Source organism: Mus caroli, chromosome 14 (genome assembly GCF_900094665.2).
Source record: "Mus caroli chromosome 14, CAROLI_EIJ_v1.1, whole genome shotgun sequence".
NCBI classification, from domain to species: domain Eukaryota; kingdom Metazoa; phylum Chordata; class Mammalia; order Rodentia; family Muridae; genus Mus; species Mus caroli.
In genome coordinates, this window is record NC_034583.1 from 66,069,122 (window position 1) to 66,090,235 (window position 21,114).

General features: G+C 44.6%; 1 protein-coding gene across 4 annotated transcripts in view; it reads left to right on the top strand.

Annotated features, from left to right (window-relative positions):
- Window positions 1–21,114, top strand: part of Lcp1 (lymphocyte cytosolic protein 1) — a 100,235-nt gene that overhangs the window by 41,658 nt on the left and 37,463 nt on the right. For 3 of the 4 annotated variants that reach the window (XM_021181587.2, XM_021181586.2, XM_021181588.2), the window contains 2 exons: window positions 505–569; window positions 2,066–2,184. The exons of the other annotated variant lie outside the window; for it this stretch is intronic. The gene's annotated coding sequence lies outside the window, so the exon portion shown is untranslated. The remainder of the gene's footprint in view (window positions 1–504; window positions 570–2,065; window positions 2,185–21,114) is intronic. 4 annotated transcript variants of the gene reach the window in all.

Below are 21,114 nucleotides of genomic sequence, written 5' to 3' on the forward strand. Positions count from 1 at the left end.
CAACAACAAAAACAAACTCCACAGCTGCCTACTCCTGGGTGGATTTTCATCACTGAGAGAGGCAGATGAAGAGATTACCATGGAGGAACCTGAATGGTGAAATCCAGGATGTGGCCGGAGGCAGTGACAGGTGGCAGAGGAGGATCAGAGCTGGAAGGGGCTGTGTCAACTAGGTGGCAATGACTAGATAAGCAGTGACCTGCTCAGCAGCGACTTTCTTACCCAGTGTAGGCACTGTCCTGACTCAGGTTCTTATTGTGCCTGGAACCAGATTCTAGCTGGAATGTGGCAAGTTTCACTTCTGCTCTCCACAAATCTGTGCCTGCATCCCACCATGCCGGTGTCTCAGCCCTCCCCGACGTTTCATTTCACGTCTCCCTGCACCAGTCTTGCTCCTCCCTGAGAGCAATGCTTCTGCTTCACTTCTGTCCCAGTCTCCAGTTTGGGCAGACACTCACACACGAGAGGAACCGACGCACGAGTGGTTTTCTCTTTCTTTTATAGATTCCTCGGGTCTCCTGTGATCAGGCCCAAGCACCTACAGAATGCTCCTGCTCTCTGTCCCCCAGGTAATTGAAATATAGATTGGTTCCTTTTCATGAGGCACGGCTGTTGGGTCTTTGCTCCATTCCGAAACCACAAGAGTGCAGAAGCAGACAGGCGGATGCACAGTCAGCACACACTCTTTCCCTTTAAGAAGGCTGTGCAGGCCATCTGTGGAGCTCTTCTCTAGAACCCTGAGTGGGGGCTATTCCCCAAAGTGGAGGCTAACAGCATTTAACTGCTGTATCATGCAGCCAATCTTATATGAACAATGCCTAGATGTTTCTCTGTACAAAGTCAAGGGCCCCTTGAATTCCCTCTGCCACTTACTAACTGGGATTCTACTCACCACGTCACTCTTACCAGGGACATCTGAAGACAGCAGTCAGTTCTTACTAGAACCATTCCTAGAATGTTCTTTAGGACCAGATCTAGAGAAGACTGAACCTTCTCCATGTCTTCCCGTGCTCTAGCAGACCCTCTTTCTCAATAGGAGCCCTGTGGGTTTCTGAGTAAAAAGTTGCCTTATCAGGCTGATGAAGGAGATACACTTGGTGGCCTTATCTCAGCATTAGAAGTTAAGACGGAGAACTTTGTAAGGAAACCAGAAAAGCCAAGGAAGTCTAAAGAACAGCAGAGTCAGTGGGACCGTGCTCAGCTTGACAGCAGCCCTGGCTCTTAGAAAAACACAGATACCTGTAGAATGAGCAGGCATCCTCACCGACTGAGCCTGGGGGCCTAGCTGTAGCATGCAGCCCCAAGGCTAAATGACAGCATCTCCGTTATTGTTGGGAGCGTGAGGACTCCAGGAAATGGATGCATGACTGTTGTCTGAAGGGATCCAGCCTGTTGGAAGGACTGACAGCTTCCTGAAGGATTCACCACTCTTCTTTACAGGAAATGTTTAAATAATTGAACTCTCTAATTGGGTTAAAGAGATCCTTAGCACGTGGGTGTTCTATAAGTAAAGGAATGAGTAAATAATATAGTAACCTTTCTCTATGGGCCCTGTGCTTAGAGAGATCGTTTTGTTTCGTTTATACAGATATGATCATCATTGAGAGGGTGGGAGGGGGATTGGTTTCAAATGGGGTGAGAGAGAGAGGGAGGTGGGATGGGCAGGTTCGCCCATGAAAATCCCTTTCAGTTTGTATGTCACACCTCTTCCTTAGATGTTTCACTGGAGATGAAGAATTTGTTTTTTTCCCAGATGAAAGTAGGTAGGCTCCTGGGTTTTGCTTTAAGCAACTGGAGTCAGACAAAAGAGTTCAGCCAGGAAGCTGACCTTCGCTCCCTATCTGTGATCAGAAGGGCTTAAGTAGCCCAGGGCCTGCTGAGAGAGACCCAGGGTGGGAGCAGAATGCTCCTAGAGAGGAGGAAGTGGAAGGTGGCTTCTGGATTTCACTGTGACCTGTTGTCAGGTGATTTTCAGGGGGAGGAGACATGAAAAAAAAATGTTGAGTAAAATGTCCTTATAAAGACAAAATCTATTTCTTTCCTGCCTGGTGATTTGCCACTGCAGTTACTTCCTGCCTTGTGACCACACACCCCTGCTTGACAAGGCTGCTCTGTAGATCTGAAGGACTGGGGTTTCTGACCACACAGCAGTGCTGCTGACACAGAGGACAGTTTCTCTACCAGGTAAACGTGTTTCTCGTCCCTTTGCTCGCTGGAAGTGTTTGGGACCTGGCTGGGGCTCTGCTGCTGGATGCTGTGGGTTTTGTCTAGAAGGGGCTAAGCACCTGTCTTCTCAGCCCTGTGTGTCTTGCCTCCCTCTAACAGAGACCAGCAGCCACCTGGGGTGGCTGGGTGTGTGTCGGGGGTGTGGTGGGGGGAAATATGGGGGGGGGNGTTCTTTGGCTTGGTTCTTGCCAAGTTCTCTGCATTTATCATCCCCCACCCCAAAATCTGAGTTACTTTTCCCCATCTTTAAAGCCAAACCATGTTTTGATACCTGTCAGTTGGTCTATTTCAGGAAGGCTATTTACTCTCTTTTGGTCAACTTTAAGATGTTTTCGGGAAAGTGCATATTGATCATTTAGACTGTGCTGCTAGTAATTCTAATGGAGGTGGTTTAATTTTAGCTTCTGTGGTTGTTTTTCCTTTTTTTTTTTTTTTTAAATCTTCCTTAGAGTCAGTTGGTGGATATGTTAACATCTTAGGTCATATGTTACCAAGGGTGGCCTGTCAGTGTGAGTGATTTTTGACAATGGGGTTTTTAATGCCCATGTTTTCTGACTACACAGAATATGAGAGGTCTTCTCCATTAAGTCTCTAAAAATCAAAAGCAATTTGTGTTGCTGGCTTCCGCTACTTCTTGTAGGGCTGTCTGGATTATTTGTTAAGGCTGAAGGCCATGCAAATGAATGTCTCTACATTTTGGAGGAAAGGTCCTATCTACACAGGGAGTTCTTTTAAGCGACTGAAGCATACAGCCTCGAAGTATTGTACCATCTCTCAGCTTGTATTCAATTAGAACTGTCAGTCAAGCCCAGGACTGATGTTACACATACACTGTCCTGCACACATGGTGAAAACCTGTGTTTCTAACTGTTGGAAACCACTCTAGCAGGACAACTTAAAACCAAAAGCAGAAGCAAGACAAACAAACAAACAAACAACAACAACAAAAAAACAAAACAAGAAAAAGAAAAAAAAAGTGGTGGCTTGTCAACATACACCTTGAGGTCAAATTTACCAAGAATTTACTGTAATTGGCTTCTATTAAATGAACTTTTTAAAAAAGGATGTCTGCATAGCTAAATTTAAATGGAATTCACCACTTTTTTTCTATGAAAAGTGAATTTCTGGAAGTTTTGGTGTCTGGCCATTAATCTTTCTTTACTTGCAGTACTCATCTGCCTGGCTGGTTTCAAGGTAAAAAGTAAAACTAACCCAAAAAACAGTGGGGTCTCCGGAGGAGAGGCTTAAGGTCCAGAAAATACTAGGGGAAAAATGTACTTCAAAGATTTTCATCAGAGATAGTAATAAGAATGTAATTAAAAAAAAAAAAAAAGCTTTGAAGGCTTGTCAACATTTCCCCCTTACATTTGGGAAGGAATAACACTGAATATGGCAGAGTTAGTGCCAGCCACGTTTGGCTTGCTGAAGCATCCACCTGCCATGCCTACAAAGCACAGCGTCTTACTCATGGTAGCAGCACGAGGGAGGGAGGGCTCTTCCGGACCTCAGGTTCTGTGGTGACAGTTTGCAGTGGTCGCTGATGAAGACATTTCGTTAGCAGTCCCTGTCTGGCAGGAGTGTTTTAAACTTCGTCTCCTTTGTACGTTGTACCTTGCAACAGTCAGGAATGTTAGATAAAAAGGATCCCAGTGTTTTAACCTGATTGATACTTCTACCTCGGAACCGTTTGGAGAAGGGTGGCCCGCGTGTGTGTTTAAACTAGAACAGGAAGGGGAACTGTGCAGGGCCTCAGAGATGCGCATGCTCAGGCCGCTCAAATGTAGAACCCTGTACTGTATCGACCTGGGGGGGCGGAGGGGTGGGGGAGTGGTAAGAAGGAAAATGTCAGTGTGTATTCTGTGCACGTCCAACTTTTTTTTTTTTAGAATGTTTCATCTGAACTTGATCGAGTTTGTGGATATGGAATGTGTAAAGCTGGAGAGCCACCAGTGTGGTTACTTTTAAGTACTTAGCTTGTGTAGCCACATGACCTCTTGGAATCCTCTCCAGTGCCTTGAGCTATCGGGAGTGGGGCTGAAGTTACCTAAGGTCCAAGGGCACAAGGGTCAGGGTGGGGCAGGAGTTGGTCTGGATTTCAGGTGCCCAGGGACTGTGCTGGCTGCAGGGCCCGCCTTCCGTGGAGCATGCTGGGAGAAGCTTTCATCCTGGAGACACATCAGAAAGCCTAATACAGTGTGTGTGTGTGTGTGTGTGTGTGTGTGTGTGTGTGTGTGTAAGAGAAGAGAGAGAGCAGAGACAGAGAGAGTGTGTGTGTACAGGTGTACAAGACAGAGAAAGGAAAAAAATTGCCAGACACCCCAAAGGAGTTTGATATTCATTAAATAGGTCCCTTGGCACATTTCATGTAACGGTGGGATGATTCATTAACAGTTTTGCTAAGAATTTTTGGTGCCTTCACGCATTTGCCTCAGCCCACTTCCTCAGACTTCTTTCATGCCACTTCCTCCTTGTTGAACCTCTCCCCTCCCCCTCCCACGTCTTACCTACCCACGTTCTGGTTCTGGGCGCGCAAGACCGCAAGCCACCAGAAAGTTCCATGCTGTTTCACTCTTTCTCGCTGTTTCTTCAGTGATCTTCCCCCTGAATTGTCTGACTTTTCAAGGGCCTCTTGGAAAGACAGGTCCTCAGCTTGCTTCCTCCACTAACTGAAGCTTGCCTAAGGCTTTGCCTTCAGGTCAGCATTGCATTGATTGTATCTTCTTAATTTTTTCCCCTGTCCTGCCGCACATAAAGAGCGGAGTTCCCTCTCTCCGCCCCGCCGGCGCACAGGGCTGCTGAAGATATTGACTGGAATGAACAGTTTTTAAATGAATTCGTTACATAACAGGAAGGCCTCCGATTTCACTTCCTACTTTCAAGCTCCCTGAGTCCTTGTGGCGACTGCTCTGAGGGGACACGTGGCAGTCATTGTCCTCAGCGCTTGCTCCCCTCCTTTTCCAAGGCTCCAGTCTTCCTTTGAGCCTCACAGCGCCAAATGGACAACGGCTTTGGGAAATATAAGAAATGATACGGTAACTATAGACTTCAGAAATAAATGACACCAGTCCATCATTGTATTTTAAATGCAGTTACAGGCGTGCTACCTAGCAATCCTTACACAAGCTGAAATCCCCAGATAGGCCTTTGTTTATGAAGTGAACGCAAGGACACATGTTAGGAATATTACTTAATCACTCAGTATTCTTAGAAAATTCTGAAGTCGCCGTTTCNCTCAGTATTCTTAGAAAATTCTGAAGTCGCCGTTTTTTTTTTTTTTTTTTTTTTTTTTTTTTTTTTTACCCGAGGACTGCAGGCCCCTCTGCACATATAGGGGATGCAGCAATCAAATCTCAAAATAAAACTAAATCAGAAAATTAAGACATTTCCTCATTTAACTCATGTTTGAGAGGAGCTGAAAAGCTTTATAAAGTCATTGGACTTTATGACTAACGGCAGATGTTATAGCAAGATGATACTTTTTAGATTAATGTAAATTTTCTCCCCGGGGATTTTTTTTTTTTTTTTTATTTTTTTTTTTTTTTTTTTTTTTTTTTTTTTTTTTGGACGGGGGTGGGGGTGGGGGTGGTCCACAGATACCCAGTGAAATAAGATGACTCAGTTCGTGTACTGAGCAACGCAAAAATAAAAGTCGAATTTAGAGCCCATCAAAATATATAACTGATTTGTCAGCCGACTCCGCTAGCTGCAAAGGTTCCTGTTTTGCTAGATGACAGTGCACTTCTAACATCAAAACACTGAAGGCTTTCTGAAGGCTGAGACACTGCCTCCTGACCAGGTCTCCATCACCTAGGGGAATCTTACTCTAGCTGTTGAAGTGGAGGTGCTCCCAGACAGACAGACAGACAGCATCTCCTGCTGTTTTCCTCAGCTTCCTTCTGACTCAGCTTCCGGTCTTCACCACTCACTCTTCCTGTTGTTTTCTGTGTGTCAATTTCCATCATTGCATTCGTCTTCCCATCAGTTTCACAATGGCCCCATCTCGTAAGATATTGCAAGCCCCACTTGGGGAGGGGCGGTGAGGAAGAATTTCAGTTATCACCCTAATAATAACAACAGCTAATGCACCCACCCTCTCTTGAAATTGAGCTTTTCGCAATCCCACCAGGTGAATACTGGCATATTTGACAACAGGTTTATTCACTCGTGTATGTGATTTTTTTAAAAAAATTTTTCGAAGACCGAATGAGTGCTGTATCAATGGTTGGAATCCAGAGAAAGCCCTAGAACAAACAACTATAGTGTGTGCATGTCTGAAGTAGAGCTTAGATGGTTGAAACTTCCCCTGAAGTGCAGCCATGGTGTGATGGCTTTTATTAGAGACTCTCTGTCATCACCACACGAGCTCTGTCCTGTGCATGGGATTGTATTTGGTGTGTACAGTGAATGTACAGACCCACACAACATGATCCTTCCCTTTAAAATCTTGGAACAGTTCTTAGTCTTAGGCGTTAAGAATGACTTCAGTCAAGTGGCCTTTTTAGTGTGCTGTGACTGACAGTCAGGAATAAATTAATTTGTACACCTGAGTACATACACCTACAATTATACAGTAATTGCCAGATAAAAGTGTTCTAAAGACTTTTTACAAATGAAAGAATGCTTTAGCTGTGAATGGGAAGACAGAAGTTGGAAGTGACCCAGGTAGTGAGTTAAAATATGTTTTCCTCAGCTTCAGAGCCCGGGTCTATGTCAGTCCTATTTACAAGATGTACAAAGGCCATTTCTCAAATATGGCCAGGCCCACCTCCCCCGGAAGGAAAAGCTAAGATGTTAAATTGAGGAACCAGCAAAGCCACGGCTCTGTGGTTGCAGCATTGATTCTTAGTTTAGCACAAGCTACATGGACCCCTACCTACCCTTCTCTTCACACACACACACACACACACACACACACACACACACACACACGTTAGTAACTGAACTCAAGTGGACATCAGAGGTTACATCCTCCACAGTGGAAGGCTGGGGCACCAGATCTGGTACCAGGCTAGTTACAGACATGAATTGTAGTCTCCCAGATAATTTGCTCTCATTTTTATTCTGCTTACACTTTACAGAGGGAACTTGCCTGGTGCAATAATTACCTCGTATTTAATAATCTGCCGTCTGGTTCCTTATTCTTATAAATTCATTAAGATTTATCCAAGGCATGTCTCTGAATCAAGGAGGTAGAGAACTACCTAAAATTATTTGTGCGATATCTGCTTATTGCCCTAAGTGCCGTTGCTCAGGCAGAATTTGGATTAGCATAAGTTCATTGTCCTCTTTATTGCAAGTGAGCATTCTACAATGTGGGTCCTTTTAGCTTCTAGACAGCACAAGCTCACAACAGCTGAAGTGCCTGACTGAAGTATCCGAATCCCAAATGCTCTGAAAGCCAAAACTTTTGAGTGCTAATATAGTTCTCAGGAACTTTCAGACTCTGGAATGTTTCAGATTTCAGATTGTTTTTGGATAGATGTCATGCAAATATCTGCAGAACTCTGAAGTCTGAAGCACTCCTAGTCCCAAGTGTTTTGGATGAGGAGTGTGGAATTGGTATTTCTATCACTTCTATTTGTGCAGTGACTGAATAACCAACAAGAGGCACTTAAGGGTGGAGCGGTCTGTTTTGAGTCACCCTTTAGAGGTTACTGTCGCTCTCGGCAGGGAAGGATTGGTTACTGAAACTGCTGTAATAGCGGTTCTGGGAACTTGAAGATCGACTTGTTCACATCTAGATCTAGGTAGGCTGGACCAGGGCCACAAGCAGGTACCACCTTCAGCTAGCCAGGCCAGAGACCCAAAGTTGCACATTATCTGGAGACCAGCTGCTCACACTCAAACATCTCAGACTCAAATCCCTTTGCCCAAGGAAGGACAAGGGTGATAGAAATTGCTTATGGAGAACTTGAGGTCACAGGTACTGAGAGAAAGTACCTGGGGGAAAAGACAGGGCTGCAGCTCTCCAGTGATGAGCAGCCTTCATCCTCTTAAAGCTATGATTGAGCTGTCCGTGCCGTCTCCAGTGGTTTGTTAATGTCTCTTAAGTTTCCTCTTTGGAATAATGAAAGTAACCATGGAAACTTTTGGGGTGTCCCCCCTGCCTCACTGCCCTTCATGTGGAGATTTTCATCAAGATATCACCAGTGCTGTTTCTGTCCTCTGACCACTGAGAGTGACAGCTGGGACATTTCAGATCTCTGTTGATTTTGGTTTTGCCTGGGCTTTGGGGGCCTCCAATTTGGAGGGCCTCTCTCCAATTTCGTACAAATATCTGTTTTTAGATGCTTTCCAATATTTTATAATTTTTTGTTTTGTTTTGTTTACTTTTTTGTTTTAGTTTTTTTTTTTTTTTAGATCTGCCTGCCTTTGCCTCCTGAGTGCTGGGATTAAAGGTGTGCACCATCACTGCACAGTTATTTTTTTTTAAGTTTACATGTTTATTCTGTGTATATGGATGGCACATGGAGAGAGAGGACAACCTGAGGAAGTTGTTGCTCTCCACCATGTCGGTCTCAGGGATTGAACTCAGGTCCTCAGGCTTGGCAGCAAGAGTCTTTATCCACTGAGCCATCTCACTGGCTTATAAACCAGTATAAAATAAATCATATTTTACAGGTTTTTAAATCAGGGCTTATAGCTCTTATTCATGGAAGAGACAGATACAATGTATAGAAAATTAGCAAGTGGACACAGATTTGGATTCATATTCGGGCTTTGACATATCAAACACTGAGCAATCTCTTGAACCTCTGAGACCAGTTTAGTTTATTTTAACTTTTTGTTGATTCTTTGTGAATTTTACATCATGCACCCCAATCTCGCTCATCTCCCTGTCCTTTCATATCTACCCTCCACTCTTACAACTGTACCCCAAAGAAAACACAAAATTTAAAAAATAAAACACCCAACAAAACAAAAATAAAAGCAAAAACGAGACATCTCACCATGGAAGCTACAGTGTGTCCCAAGTGTCCTACAGTGTACCTGTCCCGGAGTGTCCCACAGTGTACCTGTCCCGGACTGTCCCACAGTGTACCTGTCCCGGAGTGTCCCACAGTGTACCTGTTTGTCCACACAGCTTGACTTGCAGATGTTCATTGCAATGAGTCATTGGTCTGATTTGAGGCTTCTGGCTTCTGCTACACTATCAATACTGGATCTTTACTGGGACTCCTCTCAGATATTTTGTTGTTGCCCTGCGTCATGGAGCTCCTGCATCTCTGGCCCCTTCACTTGCTCCAGCAGTTTACAGATGGGGTGGCCCAACACAAAGCCCTGGATCTGAGCCTGGGTGGCAGCTGAGTTGGTCACATGGCCAGCTCCCCTGCACAGATCTCCAGCACTGCCCAGCTCATCCAAGTGCTGCAGCTGACAAGGGGCGGAGCCAGCTCTACTGAGTGCCCAAGCCACTGAGGGGCAGCTCTTTGAAGCTACCTTGGACATTAACATGGTCCAAGGTGGCAGCCTAGATCAGGGATGTCCGCATGGCCTTTGGTGGTGACACAAGAGATGGCATCAACAGAGATCCCAGACATGCACAGGCCAGCACTCCACAATGGCCTCAGGTGGCAGCCCAGGCTCTTCACATCAGCTTATTCCTACCCACCTCCACATCTCTAATTCCACTCCACCTCTCTTCATAGTGCTCAAACCACTTTGCTTCACTTTTGCTCCCATCTCTCCACCACATGGTTCCACGTCATAGCGGCATGTGAGCCATGTGGTGGCAGATGAAGACCGATTTCTTTTCTGTAAATGGAAGCAACTGCTGTCTATTTTCTGAGCTGTCCTTGGCTCCATTGTTCTCATGTTGCATCCAGGGGAAAGCCTACTTTGATCACCAGTACATCTGATCAACATCATGTCAAGTATTTGAAGTATACTTGCTATATTATTTTCTCATATATCTAGGTATAAAGTTGACATTGTTGTCTCTTTATTTCCTAAGGCTTAGGGATGTTTCTTAAGGGATTTATCTACAGGTCATAGCAGTAGCTCATAGAGTACAGATTCACAGCTGTCTTGTCCATTTTAAGTGCATTTCTTTTCTTTCTTTCTATTTCTTTTTAGATTTATTTATTTATTATATGTAAGTACACTATAGCTGTCTTCAGACATCCCAGAAGAGGGCATCAGATCTCATTGCGGATGTTTCTGAACCATCATGTGGTTGCTGGGATTAGAACTCATGACCTTCGGAAGAGCAGTCAGCGCTCTTAACCGCTGAGCCATCTCCAGCCCCTTAAGTACATTTCTAAAGAGTGCAAACTGTGAGCCGGGTGTGGTGGCACACGCCTTTAATCCCAGCACTCGGGAGGCAGAGGCAGGCAGATTTCTGAGTTTGAGGCCAGCCTGGTCTACAAAGTGAGTTCCAGGACAGCCAGGGCTATACAGAGAAACCCTGTCTCGAAAAAACAAACAAACAAACAAACAAAAAAAAAAACAAATAAAAAAAGGAGTGCAAACTGTGACTGTGTAAACTCCATTGGTGAGAGCTGGAGAGCTTGCTCAGAAGGTAAGAGCACGTGCTGCTCTAGCAAAGGACCTGGATTCAGTTCCCAACATCCACAGGGCAGCTCAAAACCCTTAACTCCAGTTCCAGGAAATCTGATGACCTCTCTGGCCTCCTCAGGTACCAGGCACACACATGATGTGTAAACATGCATTTAGCCACACATACTCACACATGTTAAATAAAATTACATACATGACATGGTAGTCAGGCATATGTCTATCATCCCAACACTCAGAGCCTGAGGTTGGAGAATCAAGAGTAAGGGTCCATCCTGGTCTACATATTGAAACTCTACAACCTAGGTGTAACCTGATGATGTCTTAAGTGTGCTTGTCTGGGATTGAGTATTGAATGGTTATTCCTTGTGCCATATTTTCTCTCAGTAAGAGATCCCAGCTCTGTGTTGGGTGCATCTACTAGTTTGACAGACACTTGAGAAGCAAGCAAATAAGTGCTTGAGGGTTTGTGACATGCAGTCCAACAGTTATGCAAGTATTAGTTTACATTGTGTAGTCACTGAAATTTCCCTCTTGTGACACTTAGAACTTTGACAAAAGAAACATCTCATCATAAACTGGTATTAGTAAATATTTGCTAACTGCCTGTGATTCGTCCTCCTCCCTGCTCACCCCACCCCCTACTGTGTGTGTGTGTGTGTGTGTGTGTATGATTGACCTTGTTATCAGATTGACCTTGTGTTATTCTAAAGGAACAACTGGGAGCTTGTGTTGCCATTGCTAATGTACAAATATGGTTACTGGTTTCGACTCAAACTAGAATACAGAAAGTGCCTAGAGATTTAGGGAGTGAACAATCAGGGCCAAGCGAAGTGCAGGACAACAGAACTTGTACCCAAGGGTTGGGGAGGAGAGCAACAGGGGCCGTTATCTCAGATGCCCGAAGCTCTCTCACTTCTCAGGGCTCACTGTGGATGTGGTTGGGCTTTTCTTAACATTACTGTGTATTTTCCAAGTCTGGCCACACTTCCTCAACTGTTAGAAACTGTTAGAAGGTACTTTCCACTGTTAGCACTTCAGGCAAGGCAGAGCTCAGAGACCCTTAAAATAAAAGTTAATTAATATCAATGTTGATGGCTTCTAGTATCACCTGCCAGGTCTGCACCGTCTGAGGGGCTCCTAAGACTTCAAGCAGGGAACTGGCATACAGAAGCCAAAACACAGGACGTCAAGGTGTTTTAGAGATTGGCCATGGCGTAAAACCTAGATTGGCACTCACACAACACACAGAGTGTATACACAATCAAGTGTGACTTTGGGGTAGTAACTATAATATTCTTACCTATAGACTAGAAATTTACTCTGTTCCCTAAGGTAAGTTTCTAAAAGTTCTGACCTTTGCATTGTTTGTACTGTCTACCCTTTCCTCTCCCCAATTCTCACCCCACTTCCTTTATGTGTATCTCACAATTCAGGGATCCCCCCCCCAAATCTTCAGGTTCTTGAATTTTAATGGATGTGTTACCTGACAACTTGGTCAGACAGAAGTAAGATTCTGGACATTCCACTTCTCTATTGAAGTTAGTCTCTGACTCACTTCTCCCCTCTGGGGGGCCCCATTTTCCCAACTCCAGCATCTCTGGTTCCCTCTTCACAAAGCAGAGTTTTGTGAGAGGCAGTGCTCTAAGGAGGAGCAAGCAAGTACAAGCCAAGGAAACTGTCTCTAGGTGGAAGCATTTTGTTTACGTTTTATTACCTGTAGTGTGTGTGTGTGTGTGTGTGTGTGTGTGTGTGTGTGCATGTCTGTGTGTGTTTGAGGTATAGCCTGTGTCACTGACATTTCCCTTCTAGAAACAAGAGAATCTCAGTTCCGTGCTTCCCTTCTGTGGGGTTCACCATCCAACATCCCTGACTTCAGCCACACCGAACCAGCATCTGCCATCTCTGTAGGCTTTTCTTTGCCTTTCGTTTTATGGAGCTGTTTCCATCTTGGTTATATGGAAAACTCCATAGCGAGTCCCTAGGACTTAGCTTGATGCTACCTTCTCTGGAAAGCCTTCCCTTTCACTCTTTACCCCATCTCTCTTCCTCATTCCTGCCCCTCCTGCCTCCTGCCTCTTCCTCATTCCCATCTCCCCATCCTTTCTCCTCCTAGTCCTTCCTCTGACTTTTCCCCTCTTCCCTGGCATAGTCCAGGGCTCCCTTCTCTGAGCTAACAGCACCATGACGACATTTTAAAAATGACTCAGCGTAGTGTAGACTTTCCTTCAGTTCACTCTGTGTCTCTGAAAGCATCTCTGTGTTTTCAGTGTGCAAGGCAAGACATCCGCTTCACAAAACAACAGTGGATAACCAAAGTATGCAGGACTCCCGGATACAGGACCTCTTTTCACCATGAGAGCTATGGGGACACAGGCAGGAAAAAAACCAAACCTGGCGGTGGCCTTGCTTGTCTTAACATTTCCTTTAAAATGCTGAGAAATTGGAGAGAAGATATATCTAGAATTTCCCCAGAGATTGCTAGGCCTGAGTTTGTAGCCCCATCATGACACTCACTCAGGCTTTGGCCTTTTGGAGTTTCCTTTTGGGTCACCCTGATGAAGGGCAGAGAACAGATACAGGAATGTGGTAACCAGGACACTTGGAAAGTGAGGAGCCTGGCCCAGTTCACAGCTACATGACCCTAAGCTAGTCATTTAACCTTGTTCCCTCAGTAATGCTCATGGGACTGTGGTGAGAATGTAAAGAAAGCTCTCAGCAGATAGTAACTGCTATTGTTATGACCCAAGGCTTTCCACTGCCTTTTAGCTACTCTTTTGTCTGACTCTAGATGACTAGGCCTATCTAGAGTCTCTGGGTTAAAGATTCCACATAAAAGAGGGGAAAGGCTGACTGACCTTCGAGAAATCTTCTACTCATCTGTTGAATCTAAGCTTCTTAGTTTGTTTAGTGCTGCTGTGACCAAATGCCTGAGGCTGGGTAGTGTATAAGTCAGAGAGATTCACTCTTTCCATTTTAGAGGCTGGAACATCAATCCAAGGGTGAGGGGCTACATTTAACGCCTCTGCTTCATCCCGTGGTAGCAGGCAGAAGGCAGAAAAAGCACAGGCAAGGAAGGGTGAGAGAGGGTAAGCTCCATCTACCAAAAGGAAATCCCCGCCATATTGACATTAAATGGCTGATGGGGACTCTGCATTAAACACCGTCATTGTCATTAGCCCTCCCTCTAACACCCCTACATTCCCAATTTTGTTCCTAAAACAACTTTGGAGGATACATTTGAACTGCAACACTGTGTATCTTCCTCTAGGGGGCCATCTGTACCTCTCACCAGGGGAACAGATTCTCCTGAATTCTATGCTGAGTGGTGTCTATTTTCCTTAGCAAAGGAGCCACATCTTACTTTTGTATTCTCAGCACCTAACACGGGCCCCAGAGCACAGCAGTATTTGGCAATGTCAGTTGAAGGGATAACTGTACACATTTGAGTTTGCTAAGGGCACATGTTTAGCATAGCTGGAGAATGGGTTTCAGAACCCAGTTAATGATACTCAAATTCCACTCAGGTAGACACTCCACCACTGCATTCTATGTCTATGCTTTTTTTAAATCTTCTCTACATAAGCTATTGGTTTGGGCTGCTTCTGGAGTTACAGAAACACCGCAGAGGTGTTGTGAAGACTGGCCTTATGCCTGTCTATCAGGTTCCATCAGGTTCCACGTCTCTGCTTTCTCCAAACTGATTTCCAGTTGACCTGTGAGATGGTATGTGTTTCTCATGCAGCATAGTGTTTGAAATGTATTTGCACTGTGTTAAATGAGTGAGTTACCTCATGGTTATGCTTTGATGTAGTCAACCCTCTTAGGCCACCTCCTTAGCGTTTTCAAGAGTGTGGCAGACTGTCATCAACCGCAGTCAGCACGGTGTACAGTGGCTTTCCTGAACTTATTCCTCCATGCAACTGTGACAGTGCATGGCCCCTAGACACTGTAGCTTCTGATAGCCACTGCTTTACTTTCAACTTCCATACATATGTGTGTGTGTGTATGTGTGTGTATATATTATGTATATATATGTGTGTGTATGTGTGTGTATGTGTATATATATATATATATATGTGTGTATGTGTGTATATATTATGTGTCTGTGTGTATGTGTATATATATATATATGTGTGTGTGTGTGTATGTGTATATATACACGTATATGTATATATGTATGTATATATGTATATGTGTATATGTACATATATTCTACATATTAGTGAGATGAAGAGTATTTGAGTTTCACTTACTGTCTTCAGGTTCATCTATGTTATTGCACTGACAGAAATTTTCTTCCTGTTTTTTTAAAAAGGGTATAATTCCATTGTGTTTTTATTTTACCATGCACCACATGTAGATGATGCTTTATTGAGTCATCAGTTAATGGACATTTAAATTGTTTCTGTTTCTTCGTCATATTTTCTTTGAGGCAGCACCTCACTATGTAGCCCACTCTCTTGCCTTGGCTTCCCAGGTGCTGACATGACAGTGTCTGCCACCATGCCTGGCATTTCTTGGCCACCAAGAACAGCACTGCCGTTTGGGGTGTCCTCCATGGGGATGCAGATCTCTTAATCCAATGGGTTCTTGTCCTCTTGATAAATAACCGATAATGGTGTAGCTGGACCATGTGGTGTTGCTGTTTTTAACCCCTTCAGGGATCTCCTGGCTCTTTATAAGGGCTATTTTACAACCTTGATGGTCTCATGTTCACTGGTTAAGGAAGTTGGCACAAAGGCTGAACATAGCAAAGCAAATTTAAAGGTTGAAAAATAAACTCCTAAACTAATAGCTAAAAGGGACAAACCATCTCCAAGGTGGGAGATTTATGAATTGACCAGCTCCTATAGTTCTGTTTAAGATTAGTCCAAGAAAGGAGGAGCTGTAATTGTATCAGAAAAGATTTAGGTTACAAGGCAGGGATATGAGACACCAGAGAGGTTATAGAGTTTCCTTATTTGGGTCTTTTCAAAGAAAATGCTAGATGGTTCTCTTTCTGGGACAGTCTGTTCACTGGCTTGCCTAGAAGCTAGGAATGAACTGGATCAGCGTCTCTTTAGCCGTGTGTGAAGACATCCCAGAAAATAGGTCCCATGGGCCACTTTGACAGCTCTGCTGCTCTGAACTGCTCCACTGGGCAGCCGAGCAGGGACATCTGCCTGGGGTCCAGGAGGAGATGCATCTTCTGGAACAGCTCTGTGTGTGACGAGAGGTAAGAACAGGGACGGTGGCTGGCCCCTGGGAGCCAGGCCCCCTCCCCCACTTGCTCACTTCTTAAGAGACAGCTCCGGGGTCCAGCCACTACTCTGGTGGGCACGCATACCAACCACGTTGTTCTCTGCAAGCTCGGCTCTAATCTGCAGATTCACTGCTCAGCTACTGAGAGAAGTCTTGAGACTTTTTAACATAGAAGGGACTCCCCTTCTCAAATATAGGGATGAAGAAACTGAGGCCCAGAGAACAAACTGGAGGTTAATGCTACACATCTGGAAGGGAGGCAGGGTCTCCTCATGAGAGCCCAGACACAGCCTTCCCTCACTCCCCCTGCCTTTTGTTCCAGTAGAGACTCATTTGGCAAACTTACTCATTTAGTGAATTGAGTGGGCTGATTTTGATATTTGGTATTCTTAGTTATTTATGTCTGTATTTCTGTACTTTGAGACAGGGCAGTCCTGACTGGCCTAGAATTCTTGCCATGTAGCAAAGGCTGATCTCAAACTCAAGGAGAGTTTACTGTCTCAGTATCCTTTGTGACAGGTTTGTGGGTCCAGGTCACGATGCCTGCCATGCTATTTTCATTTTAGATAGGCCTCCTCTCTGCTCCTTTTTTTTTTTTTCTTTAATTTGCAAAGGTCTGTGTTTAACCTTTTCCACTCTAGGAAATCCCACTGTGTTGACCATGTGCATTACATTAATCATCATCTACGTGTTACATTCACATTAAGCATGGGCTTCGTGAAGCACTAGCCTTTGGGGCTCCCGTTCTTGTTCCTCTTTCTGCATCTCTTAACAACTAAAGCAGAGCTTTATACAGAAACAACTAGGTGGGATTTCATTCCTGGATGAGTGAATGGTGGTGTATATTCAGACGATAACTTTAGATTGATCGATATCAGTTCTTTGAACAAATGTTTTGGGCATGGTTCTTAAAATCCCTGTCCTAGAGCAGGATGAAAAGTAGTTGTGGATTCCCAAGAGGCTAGTACCACAGGTAGCACTGTAGCCTAAGCAAGAAGAGGGGTGCCAGTGTACTATAGTACCCTCAGACTCCAGCCTGGTGTGTCACCCTTGCTTACAAAGCTTGGGGTGGTTATCTTGGTAGAGAGCAGGGGTATTGGGGATGCTCAAGGAAGGACAGGAAGGGCCGTGCGGTCTCTTGAGTTGGAGATGGGGCTGGGACCTGTCCCTGTAACCTCAGAAGCCCCTTGATTGAATGGCCAACTTCTAGAGGCTTTCAGAGCATGGTGAGCCGGCTAGAGTGCTGGGACCTGCTGGCTCTCCTAGCAGTGTCTGCCTAGCTGCAGCTTCGCAGTGACAGGCCTCCTTTGTGTTCTCCCCTAAGGCCTTCAGGTCAGAGGCTGGAAAGAAAGGAGTCTGTGCCCTAGAACAGCCTGTGGGAAACTGGTGCATTGGCAGAAAGAAATTTAAAAAAAAAAAAAAAAAAAAAAAGGTCAAATTTGAGGTTAAACTTGATAGAAGGATTTGTAAGATTCCCTTTAAGTGCCCATTTATATCTGAGACCATTTGTAATTGAATTCATTTTTTAAAAGGTATGTTTGGGTATTTGCCTGCTTGTATGTCTGTGTACCAATTGTGTACTTGGTGCGCATGGCGATCAAAAGAGGGAGCGGGGTCCCTTGGAACTGGAGTTACAGACAAATGGGAGCTGTCATGTGGGTGTTAGAAATCTAAACCCAGGTTCTCTGCAAGAGCAGCCAGTGCTCTTAACCACTGAGGCATTTCTACAATCCCTAAAACTGAATTTAAAAACACACACACACACACACAAAAAAAAAAAAAAAAAAAAACCCAAAATCAAAAAAACACAAAAACAAAGCAAAGTCATTTAAAAGCTGTAGTTTTGGAGTCATCCTTTCTCTGAAAGGTGAACATAAGGAGCTCGTATCCAGTGACATAGAGTAAGTTGCTGTATATTCTTTGTTAGCGCTAAGGGTGTTCCTGTGAAGCAGAACCGGCAAGCAGCTTCCACCCTTTTAAACTGTACGGATGTTTTCTTTGGCTACAGAACTGTGTCATATCTTTGCTTCATATCTTAGTCACCTTAAGCTACTGTCAGCCCCGGGAGCTCCTGTGTTGCTTAGACAGTGCGTTTCTGACCGTTCACCGTTCATGGAGGTCTCCGGAAGCTCTGTCATCTCCCTGGTGGATGCTGAGATCCCCTGAGGTTGCTCAGATGCAACTGGGACCAAGAGTCAGAAGTTTCCAGTTTTCCTTTACCTACAGAGTCAGATTGCAGAGAAAGTGGGGCACAGGCAGAAGTGTGCCTGGATCATGTGATACTAGGTGGCAGATGCCTGGGACTTTAGCAGGTGGATAACTGGTCACTACTGTCCCTAACCTTAACACTGATGTACCCAGAGTAGCCTGCGTCCCCCTCTTTCTGCTGTTTTCACAATCAGTTCTGAAACCTGAGAAATCCCCACTCCTAAGTCCACACTCACTTAGAGGAGCCGTGTTCTTCTGCAAATCCCTCAGCACTGTGTTCTGTGGTAAACACCTAACAAGCTGTTTCTGCATTTGGTTCTTGGGCAATTTGAGTCAAAATTCTTTAGTAATAACTCATTCTCAGAACCACTGGGCACGACCCACCTGGGGAACACCCTATATCTATTTGTAAGCAGAGATACAAACCTTGTTGTCTGTCAAAAAGAAGCAGACTTTGTGGCTTTGGCAGCTGGGGAGTTATTGAGCTAGTTTTAAAATTAAACAAACAACAAACAGAAAAAAAAAAAAAAAACCTAGTGATCTCTTTAGCCAACTGTCTTGGGGTTCTATGGCGATGGATCTAAAAAGCCAAAGTCCCCACGGGAAAGCAGAAGTGACCCAGATAAATGATTTGAGATTCGTTCTCTTAGATCTAATGGTTTGGGTAGGGATCCATAAGGGAAGGTCCTGAGCTTACTGCTAGTTGAAATGCTTCCTGGCAGAGCATTGTTAGCTGGTGTGGTCATTAGAAAGGGACGCGTGAGCTGGTGCGATGCCTCAGCAGGTAAAGGTAATTGGGACTCAGCCTGACGACCAAAGTTGGATCCCTGGGTCCCCACATGCTGAAAGAAGAGAAACTGACTCATCCGAGTTTTCCTCTTACCCCTACTTGTTCGATGTAACACACCCACAGTCATACACTCCCCCACACTAAATAAAATACAATTAAATGTTTTACCAAAAGGTAAGGCACGGGCAGGGTCTGGGGATATAGCTCAGTGGAAGAACACATGATTAATATATATCAACCCTAGAAGCAAAAAGAATAAAGACTATTGGACCATACTCACAGCAGAGTCTGTAAAGCTCAATTGAAAGTGCTCACTCGTGCCCTGGAAGACACGTGCCTTCTTTCTTTTGGGGCTCCTGATACCCAAGTAGGAGCCTTTACTGTTGCCTAAATGGTGCTAGTATTGCAAAGGGACACCTTCCCCTGAGGACCTGGATAATAGGTGATAAGGTAGTCCACTCCTTCTAACTGCAGGAATAAAAATGGGCACAGCCCCCTCAGGCAAACACATAAACTATGTACGCTATCTAAAATTAGACACTACTGCAGCAACGTCCTTCTTAGACATGGCTGGTGTGCATGTTAGAACATTAATCATGTCCTGCCTCACACTGGGGAAGTGCTCTCCTTTCCACACCACACTTGGTCTAATTAGCTAAAGGGTCTCCTCTCTGCCAAAGTCACTGAGACTTTTAGAGGTAGCTTCACCCTCTCTCTTCTCTTCTCTGTATTGGGAACACCAACTGGAACGGCCTTGGAGCATTTGTGCACAAAGCATTTCACGTGGCTACAAGACAGTTTACCCTGTGCATAAATCAGAAAACTGTAATAAACTTCATCTGATGCTCCAGTCTCTAAAAGTGGAGTTGTTTTTCTAGGCCCTGCTCAGCATGAAGGTAAAAGAAACACAATGATTTGTGTAAGTCTGGGCCCTACACAGCCCACAGTGGCCACAGCAACTTAAGCTGTCAGCTCCAACCCTCTTGGCAGCCCATTTCTTATATGGCTTAAGTACTCGTTTCTCCCCCTCCCCCATTCTTTCCTCCCTCTCCCTCCTCCCTCCCCCCCCCCCCCCCCCCCCCCCCTCCCTCCCTCCCTCCCTCCCTCCCTCCCTCCCTTCCTTCCTTCCTTCCTTCCTTCCTTCCTTCCTTCCTTCCTTCCTTCCTTCCTTTCTCTCTTCCTTTCTTTCTTTCTTTCTCAAAGCTGTTGAACCAATGAAGACTTGAGGATTTTTAAACATGAAGTTATTTCCACTATTTTCATCTCCAAGTTGATCTTCCCACCCATAAACCTCTAAAGAGAATATTATTAGGTGTTATGTTACATTATATTAGACATTTGTTCCTGACCAACATATTGGTTTTATTTTGTTGTTGTTTTGGTTTTTGTTGGTTTGTTTTGTTTTGCTTTGTTTTGCTGAGACAGGGTTCCTCTCTGTGGTCCTGGAACTCACTAGTTCAGGTTGGTCTCAGATTCAGAGATTCCCCATGCCTCTGCCTCCTGAGTTCTGGGATAAAGAGGCATGCCACCGTGCTTGGAGACATGTGGTATTTATACTAAAACAGTTCTTCTTCATTATAGCATGACCTTTGAAGGTTTTTTTGTTTTGTTTTTGTTTTTTACCCACTTTGATGGTTTTTCTATTGCTTCTATGGCTCTGTTCTTTAAAAGTTATTTATATTTTTATTTATGTATATGTGGGTGCCTGCATGAGTTTATGCGCACCACGTTTGTACAGGTGAGGCCAGAGGACATCGGGATCCCTGGAGTTGGACTTACAAGTTGGACTTGTAGAGCTACCCGATGTGGGTGCTAGGAATCAAATATATCTCCTCTGCTAGGATAGTATGTGTTCTTAACTGCTGAGCCATCTCTCCAGTTCTCTTAGCTCTTTTTTGACACAGTGCAATCTCATTTCTATTTCTACTTGAACTTCTCAGCAGTCTCTCACAGTGTCCAATAATTGGACACTCTTGTGTGCAAACCCAGGGCCAGGTTTAGATTCCACGACCCAGTTTACTCGTCTCAACTATAGTCCTTGTGCTGTGCTTTTCTGCAACTAACCAGGTCATGCTTCCCTTGGAAGAAAGAGCAGGGCCTGACCTATAGTAGGCATTCATAAAATATGT